This window comes from Vidua chalybeata, chromosome 12, assembly GCF_026979565.1.
Source record: "Vidua chalybeata isolate OUT-0048 chromosome 12, bVidCha1 merged haplotype, whole genome shotgun sequence".
Lineage (NCBI taxonomy): Eukaryota > Metazoa > Chordata > Aves > Passeriformes > Viduidae > Vidua > Vidua chalybeata.
This window is the reverse complement of record NC_071541.1, coordinates 5,433,222-5,459,596: the sequence shown is the minus strand read 5'-3', so window position 1 is coordinate 5,459,596 and position 26,375 is coordinate 5,433,222. Positions and strand designations below refer to the sequence as shown.

Below are 26,375 nucleotides of genomic sequence, written 5' to 3'. Positions count from 1 at the left end.
CTGCTGCTCTATTTAGTGCCTTTAACTATACCATGTTTGGGGGTAGTTTTGCTTCAGTGCCAAGGCAGAAGCTTTTAGGAGATGCCTTCTTGCATCCTGTGCTGTTCCTGGGCAGGCAAAGCACTGACCACAGCCAGCTGTAATTGGCACAGAAAGTTTGTCAAATAAAAATAACTCTTGGGTAATTGCAATTCTGTCTTAGAAAGCAGATTTTGCTAGGTTTGTTGTTTTGTTTTGGGTTTTTTTTTCCCTCTTATTAACCAGCCAAATAATGGCTTATAAAAATTAACATCTCTTAGCTGGGCATAACAAGAACCAATCTGAATTAAAGCACTGCTTGGAAAGAAGAAAAAAAAAAAAAAACCACAACTTGGCCTTTGCCTTGTACTTTTTACTTTCTTTCAGAAATGATAGTTACCTGGCTATTTAAATAATCTTTCATTCCAATAACTAAGTCACTACCACAGCCTCATTATTTAACACTGATGGGAGTGTTTTGCTGTGCAAAATCTCACTGCTCTTTTTACCCCTTGTTGTATCTGAAAACCCTCACACCAGTTGATTTTCTCTTTGCTTTTATGATTTAGCAAGTTTAATATTCTGCCCTATGCTTTCTGTGCCCTGGATGTTCTCAGAGTTGTTACAAAGTAGCTAAGGAAGGCTACATTAATAATTTTCTTCTCAGTAATTTTCCTGCAAGCAAAAAAAAAAATCTAAAACAATTATTTTTTTCAGCTGAAGGTCTTGGAAACTTCATTTGATTATCCAACAGGCAAAGACCTGGACTCAGGGTTGACTGCATCCACCTTGTTCTCCCTATTCTCTACAGGTTTTTGTAGCCACAAATTCACAGCTGTACCTGAACACCTTTCAGTGTGTGTTATACAGCACAGTTAATATCTGGTGTGTGTTTTTCTTCTCACCTGCTCCTCCTTGGAAAGGGACGTGTGAGCTGCAGTGTTCCCAGGTGGTTTTTTGGTTGACTCATGCAATAGGAACATTTCCCTGACTTTGTTCCACTCAAGTGAATGGTTTTGAAAAGGAGATGTTGAAAGGTCTCTTAATTCCTGTGTCAAAGGAAGCTCAGCATCCCCCTATGTGGGCTTGATATTCCTTAGAACATTTTTTTTTTATTTCCAAACAATGAAATCCTCAAACACCAATTGTGACCTACAGACAGCTTGGCCTCAGCTGGGTTGCAGGAGTGGTGGAGCTGGGATGTGTCAGGAGAGAGCAGTGCTGGGGTGTTCCTGCCCGCTGGGTGGGCTCTCCAATTTTCCACAGCTGTGCCAGGGAGACATTTCTACTGTTTATTCTGGTTATTTGGAGAAAATAGTCATAGGAGCATCCTGATAAAGGTATTTACCCTCTAATCTAACTGGGCTGGTGGGCACTGGGCATTACAGCCTCACACCCTGAGGTCAGTTGGGATTCAAGAAGGAGTTTGATTCTTTTGGGAATTTTGATATTAGAAAACAGAAGATTAATCTGATTTACTTACAGTGGAAGCTAAAGTAAATTATTGCAGCTTTCTGTCCAGGTTGGCTTTTCTCTGAACAGATCTTGCTGCCCAGGACCTTGGCACCACATGCAGACCTGGCAAGGTTTGAACTAAAGTCATCATCTGCACCACTGAGGGGGACAGGGAGCAACCTCTGTGTGTGCAGGCACTTGTAGCCTTGGATTTCTTGCGTCTGTAATACCATGGAACTCTTTTCCAGACAGCAGGACCCCTGAATCCTATTTCATTTTGGTCACAAAGGAAATTGGTCCAACCAATTTCATTATTGCCTCACTGAGAGTCAAATAGACCTCATATTAATTGTGACAGTGCTTCAAATTTTCCTTTTTTACTATCTGCTGTATCATTCTTTCATGCCAGTTATTCTTTGTTTGGTGCCTCACTGCAGGAATTTATTAAGAATCCTCATAGCCCAGATTTAGACATGCTTAGGCATGATGATTTTTCATTTATTGTTATAGAATGAACATTGCAGAGCAAGCAGGAGGCTAACCATTTAACACCAAGTGTCTTATTAATCAGCTTTTGTTTATTTAATTTAATAAGCAGCTTTTGATAGCTGTGAGAGTCTGGTTGGGTATTTAATTAGATCAGCACTTACTGCTTGGGTCTGTGGAACATCTGACTTCAGCTTTCCTGATACTTTGCTACTATATAATGGCCTTTGGAACTCAACAAGTTTATTCTTTTTTTTTTTTTTTTTTTTTTCTCACTTGAAAATGCAATAAGTATTTTCTCAGTTAGATAATTTCAGCTCATTCTTGATTTCGGGGGAATGTGTGGGGATGCAAAAGCCAGGTAACCACTTGCCTTTTGGCATTAATATACAGAAGCAAGTGCTGGAAATTCCTGTCTTTGAAGCCTGTCTGGTCCCTTGGGAAAGTATGGAACCTTCTTGCCATCCTCCTCTCCTTTTCAATAAGTCCCAAACCACTTCAAAGCCACAACTATGTGAGGTGAGGGCCAGAATCCCCCTCTGAGACCACTCTCTCACAGTCCTCTGATCATATCTGCTGTGGGTTTTCTCACACAGCTGTTTTTAGAGCCATGTAAAACACTTCCCAATATGCACAGTGCTGCATTCCTGTACCTGGCACCTCAAACCTTGTTTCCTTAGGATCTGGGGTCCAGCAGATGATTGTCACTCTGTAATCCTCAAAATTCCCCAGGACAGAAATCAGCCCTGCAGAGTAACAGGGCTCTGGGAAGCCTTTCTTTACTTTCATTTGCATTTCATATAATCATTACTTATTTATTAAGTAATTAATCTGGATTTATTTTTCTGAACTAGAAGAATGCCATATGGTTTTTTGTCTTCCATTAGTTCAATCATGTCACATTAACAGGATGGGTTTGCATGTGCAGTCTGGAGTTCCAAGAGGCCTTGGGCAGTTTTTTCATGGATCCCATAACTGAAGATGAACCTGACTGTATTTAGTGAAAACTCAAGGATTCTCCTTAATAGTCAGTGCAACAGGATTCCATAAGATCTTGATAAATTGAGGACAAAATATTCCTGAAACAAATTCACATATGTGTGAGTTTCATTATGTTCTTTTTCAAGGAAAAAAAAAAAAACAACCAAACAAAAAAAAATCCTCTTCCATTACAATAATAATATTTTGCAGTATTGCAGCACTATATAGACATGGAGACCATGTATTAAATTGAGTGTATATATATGTATATATGTGCCCAATTTTATTCTCAGTGCTGTGGGCTACAATACTTTGCTATGCAAGAATATTCAGGATAAAGTCTCTTAACTTCACAATTCCTCACATAAATTTTAAAATACTGCAAGGGCTGGGAGGGGAGTTTGAGAAAACCAGATAACTGTAATTGTCTTGGTGAAATGTGCATTGATAACATTAGTGTTTGACTATTTGGGAAACCCTCTGGGACAAAAAGTTGCTGTTTGCTGTGACTGGCAGATCCCAAAGCACTCTGAGGAATACAGGGGTGGACAGCACTGCAGAGTGGCCCCATCCCCAGCTCTGCAGCCCCCTACAAGTAGCCCCTGTTACACTGTTCTGACACCTAAACAAGAAGATGAGTGAAGGACAGATATTCAGTGCTGAAAAGCTCAAGAAAACCGAGCCCAAAACAATAACAACAACAATAACCCTCCCCCAAATCTCTTACACTGTTTGTTACATTGGCTGTTAAAACCACCAAACCAAAATTCCATGCTTGGCAGAAAGCCAGGGGCAAGGTTCAATTTGTTTTTCAAAAACATGGGACATGGGTATATAAGTAATTAACAAAGCAGGTTTTTAAACCCAATTTAAAGGAAAAAAAGGGGAAGAGTTTTGAAGCACATAATCCAGCTTCTCTTTCAGTTTATTGCCATGCTTTCATTGGATTTTAGGGGCTGTTGAGTAAATTCAATTGTAGTCATTAGGATCCTAATTCTCTTAGGTACTTATTAAGCACTAAATTGCTTGCTTGTGCCAGATCTTAGTAACACATTCTCCTGGAATGAAAAGAGGGAGAGTACAGATTGACATCTGAGTTATTCTTCCTATTGTGTTATCTGGAAGAACAGTAAAATCATCATTTTACAATATTTTCCCCTCTCTGCCCTATAATCAGCACATAAGACACTTTTACCAATGATGGAGACGCCTCATCTAAATGGGAAAACTGAAGTTTCTGTTCCCCTGATTTTTTTTTTTTTTTACCCTTCCAGGAGCAGGCATCCATAATTGATTCTTGGTACCCAGCTGCCTCTGTTTCCAGATATCCAAAGAAAATGACCACTGTGCTCAGGAACAATGGAATGCTCCTTTATCCAGTAACAGTGGGACTTGGAAACGTGTTTCCAAACAGGATCTGAAACAAAGACCTTAAGCACTGTTGTGGGAGCCTCAGCTCTTCACTGGGAGTGGAAGGGGCTGTTGTGTGGAAGCAGCCATGGAAACTTATTTTCCTATGTCCATCAGCTACAAGAATGGGCCATCTCTCACCTGTTATGCCCACAGAGCCTATGTGGACATCTAAAACCCATTTCTGCTGCAAATAATGTCAAAAGGTCCGTAGGTTAATTATCTCTGAAGCATTACGGCTCCTTGGGGAGGCATAAATATAAAACCAAATGCTGCTGTGTGCATTAGGGACAGCAAGTACAGCAATCATGTTTTCAGCAAAAAAAAAAAAGCCAAAATGGGAATCTGTCCCACTGCAGAGCCTTGGGAACCTTGGCTTTCCCAAAAAAAACAAGTGGCCATCTGCAAATTAACCCGAGATGGCTCTGTGTTCTAATGGAAGAGCTGTTAGGCAGGAGTGTCAACAAGTGATCTTTGACAGAAAAAATCCTGGATAAAAGATGTCAGAAATAGTCCCTGGGGAGGGGAGGCAGTCAGAAGCTCAGGTTGGATGAGGAATCAGCTTTGTACAGCAGAAGGTGACACCAAGCTCCCTGCATGGGATAACAGGCAGGAAATGATCCTGGAAAGAACCAAGGTTTGTTATCCTTTTGTGACCTGAAGCGGTGATGGCATGAAGGAGCTATTAAAGGGCAGTGGAGGCAGAGGAAAGAGATTCCTTTTCAGTGAGAAATGAGTCATTTGAGGAATGAGTTGCTTGCTTTTTTTTTTTTTATTTAATTGCTTTTCTCTCTCTCTCTATTAGTTAGATAGCAGATCCGAAAAATGTGCTCTTTGGGTTTCTGGGAATTCGTCAGCAGTATTTCAAGTTTGTTTGTCTATTGTTTTTATAGACTTATCAGCAAAAAATCATGGGAGAGGGAAAATCAGAAAATCTTTATTTGTGTGTAAATCATCAGTTCATTTCCATGGGTGTTTCTCAATCTTATTTCCACAACACTAAATGCTCGTATGTGCTTTATTTTTGTTGTTTATTTATTGGAAAGCTATGTTATCAATAGAAAAGTGTTTTTTCTAAATACAGTCTTGCTGTAATTGTAATGTCTTGTCTCTGGCACTCTCAGTTATGCCAGTGAGAGTATTTGCTGCTGCCATTTCCAAAAATTAAGTAATGGGCTACTGTTCCCTGACTTATTCCTGCTTTAGGCTTTTTCCCCCAGCTTTTAAGAGAACTGTGAGAGCTTTGCCTGTCCTCTGCACCTTAGGAGCCCATCCCTGTTGCTGAACAGCCCCAGTGTAAAACCCTTAAATTGCCTCGTCCCCTCTGGTGATGCCCCAAATCACACCTCAGAGCACACCAAGGGCTGGTCCAGGCTTTGTTCTTCCCATCCTTCATCTCGTTTATTTATCTTACTCTTTAAAAACATTGCATTTCTCACACCTTGCTGTTGTTTCTCCCTTTTTCACATCTCTTCTTGCTCTCTCAAAGGCAAACCCTCACGTTTCACCCACCCTGGCTCTCCCTGTGTCCCAGTGGTTGCTGTCCCAACCCTCCTCATCTCCTCCTTTCTCCTGACACTCCAGTTTCTTTCCAGGGCACTGCCTGGCAAACAGGTTTACACCAATTTACCCAAACCAGATAAAGTGAATGTGCAGTTATTTTTATTCCTAGCAGCTTATTTCAGTTTACATCAAAACTGTTCTTACACTCTGCCATGGTGAAACAGCACAGAAAATAACTTTTTTTTTTTTTTTTACCATGTTGAAGAAACCACCCAAGGTGTTCTGCTGACTGATCCCTGCTGGTTTTTGGATAAGGAGATGTGGGAGACTGTGGACAGGATCTGAGGGCTGTGTTTCAACCCACAGCCTCTCCATTATCCACTGCTTCTGCCCTCAGGTTGTTTTCAGGTGAAAGAGGCACTTCCCTTCCACCCCAATCATCTGCTCTGGTCTCACCTCACCTTTTCTCTTTTGCCTCTAAATGGAGTTTGCACCATTTGGACCTTATCCCTCTGAGTGGACAGAATTTTAAAATTATGGATTTTCAGCTTGGTTGTCTCACAATTTCCCTCTTCTAGGAAGAGTGTGGAATTGGCAGAGCAGTCCCCTCATGGATGTTAATTGGGTCACTCTTCTCAGCACCTCTCCTGACCCATCTTTTCCAGCTCAATTTGTGTGCCTGAGCAGGGCTGGCTTCCTCAGCATCTGTGCAAACGTTACAACATTTTATGAAAATAGCAGTGAATAATTCTGTTAGTTCCTCCTCGCTGGGGTTTCATTGCCTGTATTTTAAGCATAGCTCATTAAGGCTTTGGTTATTTTTTTTAACTCTTATCGTTTAGTTTTCAGCTTAGATACCATCTACGGTTTATTTTTTTTTTAACTTTGGTGTCCTACTGCTCTAATAGAGTCTTCCTGAGTTTCTGGAAACTGCTGAGGGCTTGATTCTGTCAAAAACCAGGTCTTTACCCTTTTTATTTGTCTGATTTTCCTGATATTTATGACTGTTAATAGAACACAATGCCTTTATTTATAAAGATAAAACATATATCCGCACCCCCAGCTCAGCTTTGGTTTTTTTTGTAGCTCAAGAAGGTGTTTGAGGGCTGCTTCTCACATCCCTCAGTCTGACATAGAGGACAACCATTGTTTTGTCTTTAATTGTGGTTGTGAGGAGAATCTAGGAGACACCTCCAGGACAGGTGCTGGTTTGGAGAGGGATGGCTCACCCCAGCCAGGCCCCTGCTTGCAGAATCTCATGGACAGGCTGGATGCCTCCTTCAGCTCTAAACACTCACTGCTTCAGTGATCTGCTCTGCTGATCCCACTGCATTCATTGAGGGGTTTAAAATAGGTATTCTTGCCTTCAGCTTAATTAATTAAATTTTCTAATTGTGTTCTCTTTTTTACTGCTGTAGGAGTGATAACTGGTGACTTAATTGGGATAATTCAAGAAAAAAAAATCGTCTTGCTCTTATTACTGGGTTTGTGAGTTTGTTTGGTTTTTTTAAGCTTTTCTTCAATATAATACCTGAAACACTAAATTGCTTAAGACTGTGGGTAAGTTTCTGCCAAATACAGCACAGGAAAGATGCTGAGAATCCAGAGTGATGTGGGTCTGGCTTCCTAAAAGCCCTGCAGCTGCTAATGCTGGACTTCACTGCTGAGAACCCATATATTCACAATCCTTTTAGGATTAAATTGCAGCACGAGGACCACAGGTCTTGTTAGGCTGATCCCAATTTTTAATTACTATATTGTTCCTCTGAAATGGATGTTGGACAAGAGAAAATAAGCCCATTGGGTGTGTTGTGATCACAGGGCATGCACCACAAACCAACCTTTGTTGTTTGCTTAGCAGATGCAAATACAACAGAGAGATCCCTTTGAAGATCATCACATCCCTAAGTATTGTCCCCATTTTCCAGGGATGTTTCATGTATGGGAATTGCTGTTTTGGGAATGGGCCATTGAGAGTTTGTGGGTATTTTGACTGAAGCCAAGGGGATTCAGGACTTTTCTACATGTGCAAGTCAACTGGTGTAATTACACCTGTGCAATTACACACCTCTGACTGTACCAGCATCAGTACTCCATGTTTCCCAGAATGAGGGTTCCTTTCTTTTTGTTTATTGTGCTTCCATGGTGACATGTTTTGGAGAAAAGGCAGCAAACTTTGGCAGGGATGATCTCTCCTACCAGAGTGGTGGAGCTCAGGCTGTGCCAGGGCTTTTCCATCCTCTGCTGTCCCCACAGCCATGTGGATTTATGTCCCAGAACGTGATAAAACGTGGAGGGCTGTGCTGCCTGGCTCAGTGGGATTATTTTGTCCACAGGCTGTGCTTCAGCCAGCTCTGTGGTAGCTGTTATCCCTCTATTCTGCAGGGTGACAGAAAGGAGCTATCTGGCAGGGACGTGTCTTTTTTTGGTAGCACAGATTCTGAAAAGAGCACCATGTGCTCTCAGCAAGGTGGTATTGCAGGGGAGCATCAAACCACCCCAAAAGGGTGGCATGGGACTCTTTTGAGGGGTGCAAGAGGCACATCCCCAGTGAACAATGCCTTCAGGGCTGGGAGGGGAACACCCCAGAGCTTTGCTCTGGAGCTGGATGAGGAGAAGCATAGAGGAGGCAATGGAGGTGAGGGGGGAATTAATTTGCTGGAACTTTTGTGCAAGGTGCAGTTTGAAGCATTAGGAGTCCTTGTGTAACCACTGTTGTTTGAAGAGACAAATCTCTAATTTTGGAGTTATGTGTGTTCAGGACAAAGAAATGTTGGTTCTTTCTGTAAGTCAGCAGCAATAGCCAGCTGGAACTTGTATAAAAATGTTTCTCTTTGGATTTGCAATTATTTTTGATTAAATAAAAAAGAGGGACCTCATTTTGTTTTAAGTACACATTCTGCAATATTTCTGATACTATGGGAAAGAGCACACCATGCACTTACAAATTACTGCTCAGTAATTAACTTCTTTGATCCTAAAAGTGAAAACAGCCCACCTGTGCTACAAGGTGGCTTGCAGAGTCTTTAGAAAAAAGACTTTTGCTGAAAAAGCCTATTCTCTCTGCTCTGTTATGCAAACAAATGATTTTTTTCTTTCATTTAGAAGGAGTGAAGTATGAGTTCTTTTTCTTTTCCTGGCTTGCTAAAAATATGTGATAACAAGTTGACTTCTGTGGGAGTTCTGCATGGGTAAAATCTGAAGGATCAGTCCCCATATTGTATGTGATTTTGCCCTAGTAATTATTCTTCACTTGAACAGCTTCTCCATGGCAACTGCTTCAAGAAAGTCTTGTATCTTCACCTATTTTTAAAAAAAGGACTTATTAAGATGTATGTTTTAAATTTTTTCACCCTAAAAAGAGAAACAGAGAAAGAGTCAGACACAAGCAGAAGCATACGGAGTTTTGCCCAAAAAAGCCCTTTCTTCCATGCACATCCCCACCTTTTCACTGTCCTAGGGGTAAAAAGAAAAAAACCTTATAGCAATTAAAAATAAATTCACTACCTTGCCTTTCCCCATCCCCTTCCTGAGCCTCTGAGACATTGTGACGCTGAGTTGATCAATCATCCCACATCCACCCTGGCAGTTTCTTAACACAAACTTTCTTCTTCCCTCTGTTTTCCAGCCACAGTCTGCTTTCAGTCTGGCAGTTAATTGTACCCCTGCTCCAGTCCCACAGTTGTATTCTTGTCAGAAGGCTCAGCTGAAGGTCAGGACCTATTGGTTTGTAGCCTCTTGCTATAAAGCAAAGGGAGCAAAATATTCTGTGGCTGGGTATTCTCTTTCTGACTGGACTTGGCTGGGTCATTGGTGGTGCCTTTTTGTGCAGTTCTTCTCCTAAACCAGGAAATTCTCTAATGTTTTGCCAGAGACTAGAAAAGACATCTGTTGTTAGCAATGCAATAGTCAGGGAAAAGGATCCATTTACTAAACTTATTTTCTGTTTTCATTTTTGTACTCTCATATTGTACACTCTCACATTTTTTCATTTTCTGTGCTCTCATAAAACTCCAAGAGCAAGGGAATGTCTCTTTCTAGTTTTCTACTTTTGGAGGTCATTGTTTTCTGAAGCAACACATCCTTTAGAAAGGTTTTTTCCCTTGATTCATTTCCAAATGTTGAGTGCTTGTTGTATGCTGGATGTTGTATTTTGTATTCAGCTCCTTATGCTGTGACAGATTTTAAAAGCTAATAGGGTAAAATGGGGTCCCTTTCCTCAGTGCTGATCTCATGAACATGGAAATGTGCCTGCCCTAGTGACATGATTTTTGTCACACTTCTGACTGACAGTCTTGCTGGCAGGTTTTGAGCCATGGGTCAAAAAGGTAGATAGATATACAGCCATGTTACCTGTGTTTCACCTGAAATCCCTCTTAATGTGGCACACAGAACATGCTGTCTAATTGGCTTCAGCAGGGTTACACCCCTGTGAGAGCTGTTCCATCATTTATAAGCTTGTGTCTGAAAGTTTTTGCAGCTTATGTCTGATTTTAAAATCACTGCTCTTATGATGATTATCAACCACTGATGATTTTTTTTCCTGTTTTTATAACACAACCAGGCTGACTGGTTCAAAAGGTGTGTGAATTTGGCACTTGGGGATATGGTTTGGAGGCGAACATGGCAGTGCTGGGTTAACAGTTGGACTCAGGTGATCTTAGAGGTCTTTTCCACCTCAGTGATTTTGTGACTGGCACTGTCTCTGAGTTTTACCTTCTGTACCTGCTCTCCGGGTAGTTATGTGCTGCTCCCATCCTCCTGGCAAAGCACGTTGCTTTTAGAGATCCAGTCTATATTATGACCCAATAAAGAGTTTTACCTGCCCAACTAAGATGGCAACAAACCATGGCAGAAGCTAGGAAGAGTTTGCTGGAGGATGAGAACATAATAAAGCAGCTTTCTCATTTAACCTGATTTATCACTGTACCCTGAGCCACAACATTCGTGCAAGTCAGCAGGTGCTGCTCAGTTTTGTTCTTTTCTTTGCAACTCTCAGTGTCAAAAAGGGGACTCATCAGACAGTCTCCCCAAGTCCACTCCTGCACGTAAAACATTGCCTGGTGCTGTTTTCTGACAATCACAGCAGAGAGGGTGGTAAATAAAGCTAAAGCAGTGGTTTTCAGTCAAAATGTTGACAGCCATTTTGCAATTGCCATCTTGTCTCTGATGTCTTGGGAAGCAGCTCGATAATTAACCTTGCAGTGGAGATTTTAACTGTCTGCCATTTCTGAGGAGCACCAAAACAACACCCAAACTCACTGGAGGGAGCAGAGGTACCTCAGGTGGGCTGGACATCAGGCACTGGAGAGCAGCTGTCATGTTTGATTTGGTGCCATAAGATGGAAGAAACTAAAACAGAATCTTAAACAGGATGCATCCATTAAGTTTTCATTATGTATGTTTGGCTTGAACAGTTACAACAAGGATTTAATTGTCTTTTGTTGACATTTAAAAAATTAAGCCTGCAATTAGAAAGTGAAATAAGCATAACTAGCAGTAAGAAATTTAGGGTTGTTTTTTAATATGTCTTGGCTGTAATAATTGTTAAATAGTGATTAATGGTTTGCTGTCAGTCAGGTTAGGAGAATAATTTTACTCCAAAAAGCTGCAAGACAAAATTTCTTGTTACCCTCGGTTCTGCACTACCTGTTTTGTCACTTAGTCTAATACCAGAGTGATTAATTCCAAAGAGCTATCTTTGAAAAACAAATAGCCCTGGCTTCCTGCTGAAAATTATAGATATCACTCCACAGGGAGGCTAAAAAATAAACAATAGTTTATATATATCACAGAAAATTGGACTTTTTAATTGAGAAGTATCTAAATTATCCAAGCACTCTGTGATCAGTGATTTCATATGTTAAATCTATGCATAAAACTGGGTGTGATTTGGTACAATTCTTCAATTGTTGCACAAGTCTTTTGGTTAAAACAGCCCAAAAATTACAGAGGCTTCTCTGCAATGTTCACCTTATTGCTGAGCTTTTAATAATAATAAACAGAATGACATCCTTAATGGCTTAATGTGCTTCTGTGAACCAATGTAGAATGAATATTGGTGTCTTGTGGACCACCAGGGACAGGTGGGACAGCACGTGGGATCCTTGCTGGTGGGATCCTTGTAGTCCATGGAATGGTGCTGCTGACTGCAGAATTTCCATGGGCAGCACATTTCAGCAAGAATCAGCTTCCCTGCATTGCAAAGAGAGAAACCTTTCTGCAACAGCAATAAAATGATTGATGGTGCTGTTTTTCATTACAGCTAAGTCTTAAAACGTCCATTTATCCCATTTGTCTGTCCCATGCAGATTTTAGACAAAGTGACATCTTCTCCATGAGTCTCCTGAGCTTGCTGCTCTCCCTGAGGCAGGGCTCCTCAGTGCTTGTATTTTCCTCAGGACACCCATCTCTTTGCCTGTGTAAGTAGGATGGTGAATAAAGTATTCTTTTGTGGGGAATTCAGAAAGTTTATTGTTTCATGTATTGCTGCATTTGGATTTGGAGCAAAGCACAAAGCACATGAATGCTGAAGGGAAGGGTAAGTCTTGCGCAGTCTGCATCACTGCCTGAACTACACTGGTCTGGGCAGGGCCCTCAGGAGCAGGGGACATGGAATTATGGACAACTTGTACACAGATGTTTAGACCTGACAACAGTTAAGATAGTGTTTTCTAAGGCTTTTTTGACTTTGCAGCTTTAGCACTCATCTCAGCCCTTTTATTTATGAAATAATATCTTTAGACACCTTCCAGCTAAAATAAATCCTTCTAATCAAAACATTTTCCATCCAAACTAGACCTGATGTCCCACTGTATTCTGGGAATTACTCTTCCTGATTTCAGCTGACCCTAGGGTGTGGGTATCCAAATATTGAAGAAAAGATTGTGCATCAGATCAGAACAGGGCACAAGGGAGAAGGAAACAGGGCACAATATCCATGGCTGGAGACCAAAAGAGGAAAGGTTGTCATCCCTGCCTGTCTCTCAGATAACAATATACACTGGGTTTCTGGTTAGTTTTATCTGCTCCCCTCTCTAAGCTGTTCATATTTGAAACATACATCTACCTGAAAGGTGGTATTAAGATAATATCATAGAACTGCAGAATAGTTGGTCTTGGAAGGGACCTTTAAAGGTCATCTTGTCATAATATGGTACATGTGTCTCTGTCAGCTGGGGATATGGTATCATAAAATACCATACCAGGTCATCTTGTTGTCAAAATTACCAGGTAGCAAACCAGGAATTAGGTCTCTCCTCTTCCTGCTCTTATTACAAATTAATGACACCAGGGCACCAGACTAGATGGGAAAAACTCAGTCCAGCTTACAGATTTAAGTCTTTAAAAGAAATAGACCAAAAAAAGAGGAAAGGAGAGCTTTATGAGTGTTAACATCCTCTAAACTTAAAAATGCCTCCTAAATTTGGTAAAGTTAACACATGTTCCTGTCAAATTCCATTTCTGGAAGGTGTATGAGCAGATAACAGCTTCATGTTTTTCTCAGGGTGTGTTTGTTTAACCTCCATCACAATGCAACTATGTAAAGTCTGCTGTCTACATACGGCTTTTTACTTTTCATATTTGTATCCCATGCCTAGATTTAGGTAACATATAAGTTAAATTCTGTCACATATTAAGCAGTTAAAGCTGATCCTAATTTTCAGGATCTATTAGAATGCAAAAGGAGTCATGGTATTAATCTTGTAGACTCATGTTTTTGAGATAGAATGGTAAAGAAATTTGATTTGCTGGGCTGGAGTTTCAGGGGTCATGCTGAATTTATGCTTGTGCAGACTTTTCTGAAAGAGAGAGCCTTTGCTTATATCTTACAAGGGATGTGAGGTAATGGACTTTTACACTGAGACATTTGTACTTCAGAAAAGCTTTTACTGACCAAGAGCAATGCCCAGCCACTCCTGCGGTTTAGATAAAATTAATTGGTGAAGAGGCATTCCACATTTACTGAAAATGGAAATACAGTGTTTAGATAACTTTAGGGACTTCTTTCCTTCCTAGAACTGACCACTTGAACATGCTGAGGAAGAGATACAGTCCTGTTGGTGCACTGAAATAAATCCCAGGGAAATACATTAGCAGGCTGGGTATGTAGTTGTGGATGTGGGCTAAATCAGATGGCTGTGATTATAGATATGGAAGAGAAATCCATGATGTGAATTCTACATGTATCTGTGTGTGCAAAGTAAATCTTGACAAAATAACAGTGAAAGGATTAGTGTATGCTGTGAAGTCAGAGTTGAAAAATACTCCTGTGTGCTGCCCCCTTTTTAGCTAATGAAGACATATGAATTTTTGTAACATACAAAAAATTAGGGCTCTGTAATGTGTTCATTATCCTCCCATTAAAGATTATCCTGAACATAGAAATGGAATATAAGATAGCTTTATAGGGGAAATATTGACTAGACAGGCTGCTAACACAGAGATGGATTTTATTATTTAGAAAGGCAGAATATTAGCATACATGAGCTGCTTTTTTTTTTTTTTAACAGAGATGCTATGCTGTCAGCAGTGAAATATTACTGCAGGAGAGTTTTCTTTTTATACACAGTGGTAAGAAGTATGGCTTCCTTTCTCGGCACTTCAGCCACAGATGCTATCGGCGAGACCATCTGTGGTGACAGATTTGTGTTATATCACTTCCAAACTCAGCGAAGCTGGTAAAGCCTCCTACTACAGGATATAAGTAGCTCCTGCTAAGGCTGGGATGTATTACGGGGCTGCCTTTCTTTGGGGGGCAGAGCAGTGGGAGGATTGTGTGGACAGAGGCTCACAATAGCTTTCAATCACCTCCCCACCGAGTCTTGAAATGCTGGTGTGGATCTTCTGGGGCAACATTACACAAAGATCCTTCCTCTGGGTCCACGGGGGATGGGTCTGGACTCTTCTTGCTCTCTGTGAGGCACTTGCAAGCCAGTCTGATCTGGGGATGTCAAGGGGAGCACTAACTCTGACCTCAGAGGGAGTCTGTGTAAGTGGTAATGCCAGGCTGTCCTGTGGTAATGCCAGGCTGTCCTGTGGCCCATCTCTCCTCTGGAGGCATGGCTGCAGAAGGGACCATTTCCCCTCAAAACATCTCCTCAACATTACATTGTCCTAAAGGTGGTGACCCTTTGGCTCACGGTGGGCTTCTTCTTGCCCAGGCATAACTTTTTCTTCTCCTAATCTTCAAAATTATTTTAATTGGTGTTCTGGGTTTTCCTGGGATGGGTTGGATGGGGGTTGGAGCACTCTGGTCTAGTGGAAGGTGTCCCTGCCCGTGACAGTGGGGCTGGAAGTGGATGATACCCAAACCATTGTGTGATTCCCTGAGTCCCAGGATGACAAGCTCTGATGAACACTGTTATTAGCAAGTGACCACGATGACCTTGGCACCATTTGGGCACTGCTGGAACTAAAACCATGGCACCACACAGGGCCAGCTGCCCACACCAGGGGCAGGTTTTCAGCCATGAGTGGGCAATAAAGGGATGTTGGTGGCACAGAGCATCACACAGCATCTCTGCGCAGTGAGATGTGGTACAAACTGCTGTTTTGGCAAAAGCACTGCAGAAATCCTGGTTGAGCCAAGAGTGGAAGCCTCCAGTCTTCACATCTGTGACCGTTGAAAGTATTTGAAGATGGGTTAGATTGGAGAGATATTCATGTCTGCTAAGCATAAAAAAAACGTGGGTTTAGACTGAGAAGGAATTTTTGCTGCTAATAACATTGCAGTAGCCTTGCCCAGTGTTCAGAAACAGTAGGGCATGCTTATACCAAATGAGCACAGTTAATTCAACACCATGGAAGCTCTCCAGATATCTTGAACTGAGGCTTACATGTTCCTCAGCCCCTCATTCTTCATCTCAAATTCTAACAAATAACAAAAGAGCTTAAAGAGTTGAGCACCTTTACAGGAATGGATATTCCGTGGTCTCAAGTTCCCCACCTACAAAACAGAAGAGGTCATTCATTTGGTCATGTCAAGAAATGGCCATGACTTCTGTCAGTAATAGAACCCATAAAACAACCAAAAATAAAACGATGGTATTTTACAAAATCTAAGTGATAACAAACACCTACTTGTCAGTATAAATTTGTAAAATTGTCCTTCCTTTCTTTTAAAATAAAATCCTACTGATAGCTTATACTTTAAAGGCAACAAAGAGACTTTCCAACAGATGATCTGAGGAAATTATTTTTTATCTTTCTCTTTGGAAATTTAGACTTGCGGCATTTCCTCCACAATAATTTTGCAGAGGGAAATCATAGTAGTGTTTCTCTGGGTGCTGTTCCTGCATGCAGCACAGCCACCGAAAATTCTCCAGTTGATAAGAGAAATATTGAATGAGTCATCAAATGAACACCTCTTTTTTTCTTTTTTTTTTTTTTTTTTTTGTGAAGTCAGGTGTTTCCTAAAGGATAAATTGTCAATCAGTTAAGTCCCTAGCTGGAAGACACAGCTGATGTATCTCCTCTGTGGTAGCTTGTCTCCTCTTTATGCTTTCCTTTACTCTTCCTCCTCCTTTCATTCTTCTGTGTTTGGACTCTTGTTTTACAAAGACAGAGTCATGCATCCAGAGTAGCTGGATTGATTGCAGGGGTTACTGCATGTTTGGCATCTATGATTTTCACACTGTCTCTGAGCAAATTCTCCACTCAGGTTCTCCTCTTCCTCGCTTTTAAAAACAGGAACTGGCCATCCATTTATAATCATCCATTTGAAAGCAAAATGGAACCAACAATAAAGACTGCTGCATTTAATTATTTCCAGGTTTTTTACATTCCAAAAGTACTATCTACAATGAATGTGTTTTACAAAGGAGAAGAAACTGTGACTGGTTTTACTTCAGTATCAGTGGTGGCCTTTAACTGGGCTCTTTGTCATGAGGCATTTGTCAGGAGGGTTGTGGTTTGTGTACACTTGATAGGGTCAATCTAAGCTGAGGATGTGAAGTTCTAATGATTGTTTTTTATTATTTATTGTTTGTTTGGGTTTTTTCAGTCTTCAATACAATAATTTGATGCAGCTCTCCAAAATTCTGCCTTAGCAGGTTGCTGGTGCCTGTGTTTGTTTCTGTGGCCACTGGCAGGGTACAGAATGAAGGGGAATTGCAGAGGTTCTGACATCGCCTCCGAGCACTGGTCCATACCACACACACACAAAGATATTTTCCCCCCCAATGGCTCTTTGTAGAGCTAAGGAGATCAGTGCTGGAATCCAGCTACTCCTTACCTCTCTGGCTGTTGACTGGTTAATTCACAGCCCAAAATACAAAGCTGTGAGGGTGTTACAAACAATTAAAGAAGCAGGGATGGGAACCATGGGCTCTTGTCAACTGGACAGCATCATCCAGCCTGAGTGTGCTGCCTCTGGGCACCTTCTGGTTAAAGCCCTGCTCAGAGCAGGCTGCTCAGGAGCCTCTCCAGGCAAGGTCTGAATGCCACAGTCAGCTTGAGCTCCTAAGAAGGTTTGTGGGTGAAATGAAATTTAAATGTAGACAGGAGTTATGGCCATAGAAAATATATTGGCAAAAAGAGAGAGATGATCACTATGCCACAAGTGTAAACCAAAGAAAACCAAAATCTTCAGCATAAATTCTGTTCTTTGTTATGTTCTTGTCACGTCCTTGAAGCCTGGAAATCCATCCTGTGGATAACTGGGGTCAGAACCCAGTTCTGCAGCAGACATATGATGACTCTTCTGTAAAGAATAATACTTTATTAACAATATGTTTAAGTTATGTCAGCTATCAGCCATTCATGAACTTTTATTGACAGCTAAATAGAACCTGAATGATTTGAGCTTTTGGCTGTCATTCAGGGGGGGCATTTGCTTTCAGGTCTGCCTTAACCTGCAAGTATGCAATTTGTTTCATTTATGGTGCTGCATAGGAAATGAACCTGGGTCTAGAGTGCTCAAAGGCAAATGCAGTAATCATCTGCATGACTTGATTCCTTATTCCAGTAATATGAAAATTGTCAATTATGGATGAATTATGGGTGCTACTGATACCTGTAATTTGGTTCTGCAGTTTTGTAAACATATGCAGCTGCACTTAATTGTATTTTACTAGTCATGTAATTCATTAAGGTGCATCTGCAGTCACCTAAGATACAGATATTAATGAACTGAAACTCTGTCTTTCATTGCCTGCTATTTATATTGACATTCCTTACAACTGTTTGGTTTTAATCACATATCTGTGTATCTGAGATGCTGATATTAAAAAAAATTAAATGATTGTGAAATAAACAGAGAGCATAGCTAGGTGCTACATTTTTAACTTCTGAAAGTACTCGCTAAATAATTAATTTAAATAATTGCTTTTCCGTGGAAAGCCCAAGACTGGAGGAAAGCTGTAGAATTGATTTTTGCAGCAGTTATTGTGGCAAAGATGAATCATTAGATAACTGATTCCAGGGATGTGAGCTGCTGAAGCCCTTACTCTGTATTTCCATGCTCCAGTGGTGATGGATGTTGTTCAGCTCTGCCTGAATACAGTACCTTTACTTTTTAACTTCCAGTCCAATCTCTTGGAGATGTTATCTTCAGACTTGGGAACACACTTATGAAATAGGCATTTTATTTTGCACAAATAAGTGCTTAACATTCACAGCCTGTTCCTTCTCTGCTGCTGCTGGTATTCCTTTCATTTTGATTAAACCAAAAAACAAGTAGATTTATGGAACCAGTCCTTGGTTCAGTGGATTTTGGAGAATGTGCAAGTAGAGCACTGAGAATCCAACCCTACCCCTAAATTTGACTTTTTTCTTCTTTTAGCATTTCTCATTTGGACTATTGCTATCAGGTAAAAAATGTTTTTATGTCAGAATCTTGTGCCTTCAGCAGGTCTGGGGCAAACTCTGGCTCCATCGAGAATTGTCATAACTTTGCAGAGGATAATGATGGAAAAGGAAGTGGCAGAGAGAGCTTCAGTTGCTGCCTGCATCCCTGGGAACGTTGCTCCTTGGCTGCTGTCTGTATGGGAGCACAGAGGGAAGAGTGATGAGCCCATTAGCTGTGAGCTGCTTAGGGAAACACAAACCTTTCCATCAGGCCAGCAGACGTGCTCTGATCTCCTCTCTGTGCTGGTCTCAGCCTGTTCCTGCTCTCTCCGTTCGCTGCCTCTCGTCTGACAAAGTACCACAGTCAGGGACTTTCTTCCCAATGTTACTTTCTCCTTGAACAGAGTTTTGTTTCCCTTGTCCCCTCTAATTTTCCTCAAAGGGTTATTCCCATTTATTAACACTGTTACAGATATAAAGGAAGCCACACCACTGAAGTTAAATAGCATAGTAACTAAACAGAACAAGGTTATTGAGTCCAGGAGAGATGTAGGCTTGCTTACCTGAGGTTACAAATGTTGTAGTTCCCATCCTTGCACCAAAGGTATTGTATTTCTCAAGAAAAATCTATTTTCCTTTAAGAACCTGTTGATGGGTTGAGGATCGTTCCTGGAAACAACTTTAACTTGTACGTTCTATTTTTAATGAATTGGTTTTGGTCAGGAAAGTTTTCCAATCTCTAGCTTATTAGAATACTCTTCCTGCCTGACAGAAAGTTGTTCCTCTGCCCTGTAATATAGGTCCTGGGACAAAAATAGAGTGAATCCTGCCCATACATCTTGACATTTTCAAGAATGTGTAAAGTTTCTGTTGCAGGCGGGGGGGGAAGGGTGTTAGTTCTGCATTTCAGAAGTTTCTGTGATCTGTGTGTGTATGATGACATTATGTCAGGAAATATTTTCTGGCCTTATGAGATTTTGTGATAGATGCTTTTGCAGTTACAATATTTGTCACAAAATGGACTAATCCCATCGTTCAGATGAGGTACTTTGTGGCTTGGCATCATTTAACAGCACAGTAATGGATATTGTAAGAGCAGGCTAAATATTCTCCAGCCTATCTAGGATATTAAGTTCTACCAAGCATCACACCTCCCTTTCTGGAGGTGCTTTACAGAAACAGTTTCCAGCTAGGAAAATGTCAAGCAAGAAGATGAATTGGAACCTGAATAGCAGGACTTGCATAAGATGACACGGGCTCCTCAGATGGAAGAGGCAGATATCAGGACAGATGCCCTCAATTAGAAGGAATTAAAGATTTATGTTGTAAATAACTTGGAGGGAAAAAAAAAAAAAAACAACAACACAGGAAAGAATAATCCGATTATGTCTGTTCTGACATCTGTGCAAGTGCTGAAGTGTCCAAAGGCAGGAACATTTGCATGGGAACAATCAAAGTACTCATGTGCTCTTCTTATGCTGAAGTCTAAGAAGAGATGAAAAAGATAATTGCATTTTTCTTCTCTTTCTCTGGTATGCCCATTAAGAGCATTGCAGACAACTGAAGGAGCAAATAAAGGGAAAAGAAAAATGAACTGCCATTTTGGGGAGAGGGCTGGGAGATGAGGAAAGGTGGATAGGAGTTTCCTGTGCATCAGATTGAGGATGGCCTTATTTACTCGGGAATTCTGTTCAGAAACCTGAGTTAACATGGCAACTTGGCTGTTTTGTGATTCTATTTTACTGACTGTATTGAAGTTAGATATTGAAGAACAATTGAAATGCAGGAAATGTAGGCTACATTTTGCAATCACTTTGTTCAAGCTGTGCTTTCCAAGGAAGTATAGAACAGGTGAAGCATAGTTCCATTAATTTAATGTGTTGGTTGAGGCATTTCAAAGTCTTCCTTCTGTGTAATAACAGGATTTGTGAGGAAAATGAGGTGCCCAAGTCCCAGAAGTTGGTTCATTTACCAGGTCTTGCACTTTAGCCAGCTCCAGTTAGGGTTATTTTCTATCTTAGACTCAGGTAAAATCTCCTCCAAAGTTTGGCTTTCACTGGACTTCAGAGTTCTTAGCACTACTGACATCTTACCCACTTCACTGTGTGAGGAAACAAGATTCAGCCTTCATCTCTGCCTACACTCTTCACTTGAAGTTTCCTTTAAATGGGAGGCTCTTCCAAGCCACATAGGTACCTGGATTTGAGATAAAACATCTCAGTCATTAAATGGGTCCTTGTCTTGCTGCATTTCATGCAGCGTTGGAAATGGCTCAGTTAGTTCTGAGTTTGCAAACGCATTGATTTTCTGCTGCTTTTCTCTCTGCCAAGAAATGGATGCTGGTTATGACAGCACCTATCTTTGTAAGAAAATTCCACATACAGAAACGGGCTTCAGAAATAAATGGCTTTATTGCAGACTCACAGAGTTGTATGGCTGCATTTGCTTTGATCATTGATTTGTACAGAGTGAAGTGTTAGAAGGGAGGAGAGGTGTTTCCAACTCTCAGCTGACCAGTAAGTGCCATATCTAATTGATTCTTTTGCGCCAAGTGGAAATTGAGTTTTCTTGGCTTAGAGAAATGTGTCTGTTTCTGGAGTTTGCTGCCATTAAAACACTCCTGTTAATGCTCATCATTGCTATTGCTATGTAGCATTGTCATTTACTTTTGCTGCTGATTTCTAAGCACACTGAATTAATGAACTTAAGTTTATAACCTTAATGCTTGTTTAAATAACTGGTTCTTGCTACATTGAACATTTATCCTTATACCTCATGCCTTTTATGGCTGAACTCCACTCAAGCACTTCACTGATGAAGGCTTATCCAGACTGTGGAATTGCTCCATGCACAATACAAGTCAGTCAGTGTTTGGTTTCCTGCAGTTCATTTTAAGGACAATTATTCTAAACTTGGTTTGTCTTGAATAAGGACAGAAATATGATTATTTATGGCAACAAGAAAAGTCCAAGGGATACAAAAATAAAATTATTTTCTCTTTTTTAAACAATATTGGCAACTTCAGGATGTTACAAGACGTGCTTTTTGTTAACTTTCAGCTTACCAGTCTCTTGCTTCTTTCTGAAAGGCTTTCAGAGCAGAGCTCACAGTGCAAAGCCCACAATGGCTGTGTATTAAACACAGCTTTAATTTGCAAAGCAGTGTGGGATAGTTTATAGTTTAATTAGTTTGTGGCTTCAGCTGTCTAGAGAAGGTGGGAAGAGGGGATACAAACCTGCCAACGTTCTGCAGCTTGCCTGAGCCTCCGCTCCCAGTGAGAGCCCAGGAGAGGGTGGGCAGCTCCCAGGGCTGGATAACACCTTGGCTCAGCCCTCCCACACGCTGGGTCAAAATAGCTGAGCCAGCACCTGTCTGTTGGGAGGGAAGAATTCAGTCCTGCTCCAGGCCAGCAGTCACTCAGTAGCCTTTCCCTCCCACGGGGAGTAGGTGCTGGTGATTCAGAGATGTGTCTCTGAGTCAGGTGGCCTCCCGGAGCTCCCGTGGGACGCTCGCTCCTGGCTTAGAGCTGGAGATGCAGAAGAGAGGATCCTCTCCAAAATATTGCTGGAAGGGGCTGATTGCATCCAGTCTGAGAAGAGGGTGCAAGGAACTGCTTTGTTGTTTGGTTCTCAGGATCATGGAATGGTCTGGGTTGGAAAGGACCTTAAAGCCCATCTCACACCAACCCCTGCAGGGACACCTTCCACTACCCCAGGTTGCTCCAAGCTCCATCCAGCCTTGCCTTGAACACTTCCAGGGGTAGGGGAGCCACAGCTTCTCTGGGCACCCTGTGCCAGGTCCTCACCACCCTCACAATAAAGTTTCTTCCTAATATCTAATCTAAACCTACTGTCTGCCAATTTGAAGCCATTCCTCCTTGTCCTGTCACTCCAGGCCCCTGTGAATAGTTCTTCTCCATCTTTCTTGCTGGCCCTCTTCAGGTACTGGAAAGCCACAATCAGGTCACCCCAAAGCCTTCTCTTTTCCAGGCTGAACATCTCAATTATCTCAGCCTTTCATTCCTTCTAGACAGTGTCCTCTCCCTGAGGTGTTAAACAATGGTTTAATATCCTGAAGCTGGGATTTATAGCCACTCTTTCCAACTGATTGTTTTCTAAAAATGTGCTATAATGCACAGAAATGTGATCATAGTAAAGCCTGTGTTCCTACAGAGATGTCATAAGCGTCTTCTCATGCCTGCATTTCAAAAGGCAGCACTTCCAAAGATAAAGAAGAAATCTGAAATAGTTGAGGTGGTAGAAATTTTCTCACAAATTACTTTCCAAAGAAAAATATATTTCTTCCCAAATCTGCAAAATGTCCATCACTAAAAATGTCAGCTTAATGCAAATTAATGTGGAAAATAATATTGGAAGTTTTCTCTGGTGTATCCCTGAAGGCACTCCTGAAGGACTGTAATGTTGCCTTCACTGCCTGTCTGCTGGAAGGAAGGGAACATGCAAGAATTTTTTCCCCAAGGTAGAAATTTCAGCCATGCTTAGATGGAGGGGGATTTTTTTTGTTTGTTTGTTTGTTTTTGGTTTTGTTTTCTTTTTTTTTTTTTTTATCCTAGAAACTCTTACTAGGAAGCAGGTGGAACTATGTTTCTTTATGGAGTGATTTTTCTTAAGTAACTTCTTTTTCCTCATACTTTCTGACCAGCTAAGCCAAAAGAGGAAAGTCTTGTCAACAGCTTTGTTCTGGAGGTGTTATGGGTTACCCCAGGCTTCCAAAGTCTTTCCCTAGTTCAGGCACAAGCAGAAGTGTCAGGGTTGCAGTCCTGCAGCAGGAGCTGCTGTGGGTGAAGAAGTTGTTCCTCGGTGTGCTGCTTTCTGCTTGGGGTTGTTGCTTGACTCAGTCTTTTTCTGAGATTTTTGCAAAAGACTGTGACATCCCCTTGCTTCTGATCACTTCTGCTCCAAGACTAGCAAACATGCAGGAATAAGATTACATATTTAGAATCCACCCAAAACCCCAAGAAATTTCTTCTTTCCCATTTACTGGGCCTGGCTATTCACTGTCTGTTCCTAGACAGTCTCTCTCAAAGGACTGGTGTTACTATTTCTTGTAAATATATAACTTGTGAACACTTTATTAGCTAAAATGAAAGTGTGATCAAAACCCTTCCTTAGGCAGAAGTGAAAGCAAATGAAAGAACAGGAGAGATTCAGGATTTTGTTCTCTCTTAACAGTAAGTGACTCAGACTTGTGTAAGGTAACTTTTATTCCGTTTTTTTTGCACTCCTGCCATGACGTACTCGTGTCTTGTTCTTTCTGTAAGGTGCCTGGGGTACTTGTGAAAAGGCTGTCATCAGTGCCAGGGAGAGACAAGTGCCACATGAAAAGCGACAGTGGAACATTTCCTGCTCCACCAGAGTTGTTGCCTTGATTTTTTTTTTGGAGCTGTCTGGAGAACTGAAGCCGTAGCTCAGCTATTACAGCCATTCAAACAAACCTGGCTATAAATATCTCTGCTGGCTCCAAGATGAGTGTAGTTTTTCACTGGGAGTGTTTGCTCAATCAGTGTCTCCTGACCGTCCCCAAGCATTGATGAGTCAAGGCTCTGCAGAGGAAGGGCTGCTCTCCATACAAACACTCTCCCCCAGACCTGGAAGGCTTTTGTCTCTTCCCAACACTCCTAAAAACTTAACAATGAAAATTATGGTCGCTCTCCTCTCCCAGTGTCCCAGAAAGGATGGTTGGCACATCTGGAATGGAGTAACTGCACTGTTGATTGTTGCTGGTACAGGAGTGGGGTACCAGTGGTGGTCCCACTTGTGGTTGTTGCAGGACTGCTGGTTTCCCAGATGATTGTACAGGAGACCCATGCAGCCCCTTTCCAGGTCATTTGATGGATATTCCCAAATTTCCTTACCCAAGGGAATTATTTTTGTCCTCTTCTGTTACCTGTGAATGAATCCTGTAGTTCTAATCTTCAAATTCAGGTTGAACATCAGACTAAAACTTCATGGTAATGTAATTGTTTCATATGAGATCATTCCACTTCATAAAAGGTGTGTTCTGATGGTCTGGAAATAATGTTATAGAACAGAAATACCTCAGAAACACTAACGCACTATGGCTAGAATTGTGTTATCTAAAAAATACTTGGAGTGCCTTTCTACTCTGTACTGTGTCCAGAATCAAAATGAGGAGAGAAAAATTTTTAAGATAAATTGGTTTGTGAAAAATTTATGTGCACTTTACTAGTGCAGGCAGGATGTAATCTGCTTTGTATTGAATCTGCTTGGAAAAAAAAAAAAGAAAACCACAATGATAATGAGATTTTTTAAAGGCACTTTTAAATTCATGCTGGCAAAAGACAAATAGTCATGACTTTTAATTTCTATAAACTTAACAGCTGGGGACAAAATAAAGCGTTATTAACTTAAGGGGTGTAAGGAAGTTGCTTTTGCTTCAAGGACGAAATAAGTTATTCTATTCTCAGTGTTATTCATCTCAGCTGTCTGTCTGATCTTTCTGCTGGTGCAGCCAGGCCAGTGAGTGGGTTTATTTATACTGCTTTTACTGTTAGCAGGAGAGAAGGGGGGGCTGTAGACATCTTTGGTGATGTCTGTATTCCTTGTCCTTGGTAATGGCTGTGAAAACACTGATTGTGGAGGAACTGTGCTTCAGGGGCACGTTGCTGTGCTTCTAAATGGGAGATTTCTTGGATTCAAAGTATAAATTGTATTACCAAATAGTGAGGAGCTTCTTAACTATATTTTATGGTTTGGAAAAATATTTGTCCCTTCTACCATGACAACCATTAATGATGAAGATGTTTGTCCTTGTCAGACTGAGTTCTTACAACAGTTTTAGTAGCAATAAGGAGAATTTACTGTTACCAGCAGATAAATAACAGTTATTTTTATTAATCACTGTATATATTGTATTGCAACTAAGAATCAATCTGTTTGGTTTTTGCCTTTCTATTCTTCATTTTGATTATAAATTTAGTGGTAATCCAAAGATTTCCACAGTTTCTCTGTACTCTTATGTGCCTGCTCTTTCCTTTGCTTGTTGAATTCAATTGCACTTGTATTAGTGATTTATTTTTTTTTTGCTGTGAATATCTTTGGTGGCCACTTGCAGACTCCTCCTTTATTTTCCTGGACTTCACCATGGAAGAAGTTGTAGAATATATTGTGTTAATATAAACCACAAGTTCATGTTTACATGAGGAAGAGTTTCCCCTGAGTCCCCAGTCTTTACTAACTGATTTGTCATGGAGGTGAGGGGCACAACCTCTGTGTTTAGGAAATCAATAGCAGTTGCCATTTCCATTAAGGAGTCTTGGCTGAAGTTGTTCTGTCTTACATATTACATTGCTGTCAGGATTTGCTTTCACTTGCTCATGGCCTGAAGCTAAAGCAGGGACAGACCAAAAAAGGGTTGAGGTTTTTTTCCTCAAATATGCATATCATGTCTGTGGGATTGGGAAGGACTGGTCTGAAGACAGCTTGAGCAGAGAGGGAATACAGGAAAACTGGGGTGAGTAAACATTAAAAGATGGTACTTACATATGTTTAGCCATATATATATATATATATATATATATATATATATATAGTTTGACCTAGTGTAGAAAAAAATGAGCAGAAGTGCGAAAAAATCAGAAGGATTGATCCTTCTGCAGGGAAGATGTCTTTGTGCACTATAAGTAGCAAACTAACACCTCTCAATAGTTCTAGAATGCCATCTGATGGCACCCCCAGGTACCTGAAAGAAGG

The 26,375-nt window shown here is 41.0% G+C and overlaps 1 protein-coding gene and 1 long non-coding RNA gene across 3 annotated transcripts in view; both read left to right on the top strand.

The window, feature by feature from the left end:
• Positions 1–26,375, top strand: part of TAFA1 (TAFA chemokine like family member 1) — a 205,826-nt gene that overhangs the window by 43,592 nt on the left and 135,859 nt on the right. The gene's annotated exons all lie outside the window — the stretch shown is intronic.
• Positions 1,248–13,953, top strand: LOC128794107 (uncharacterized). Its single transcript, XR_008432990.1, has 4 exons — positions 1,248–1,358; positions 4,215–4,556; positions 12,165–12,275; positions 13,873–13,953. It is a non-coding gene; the product is annotated as an uncharacterized LOC128794107 (long non-coding RNA).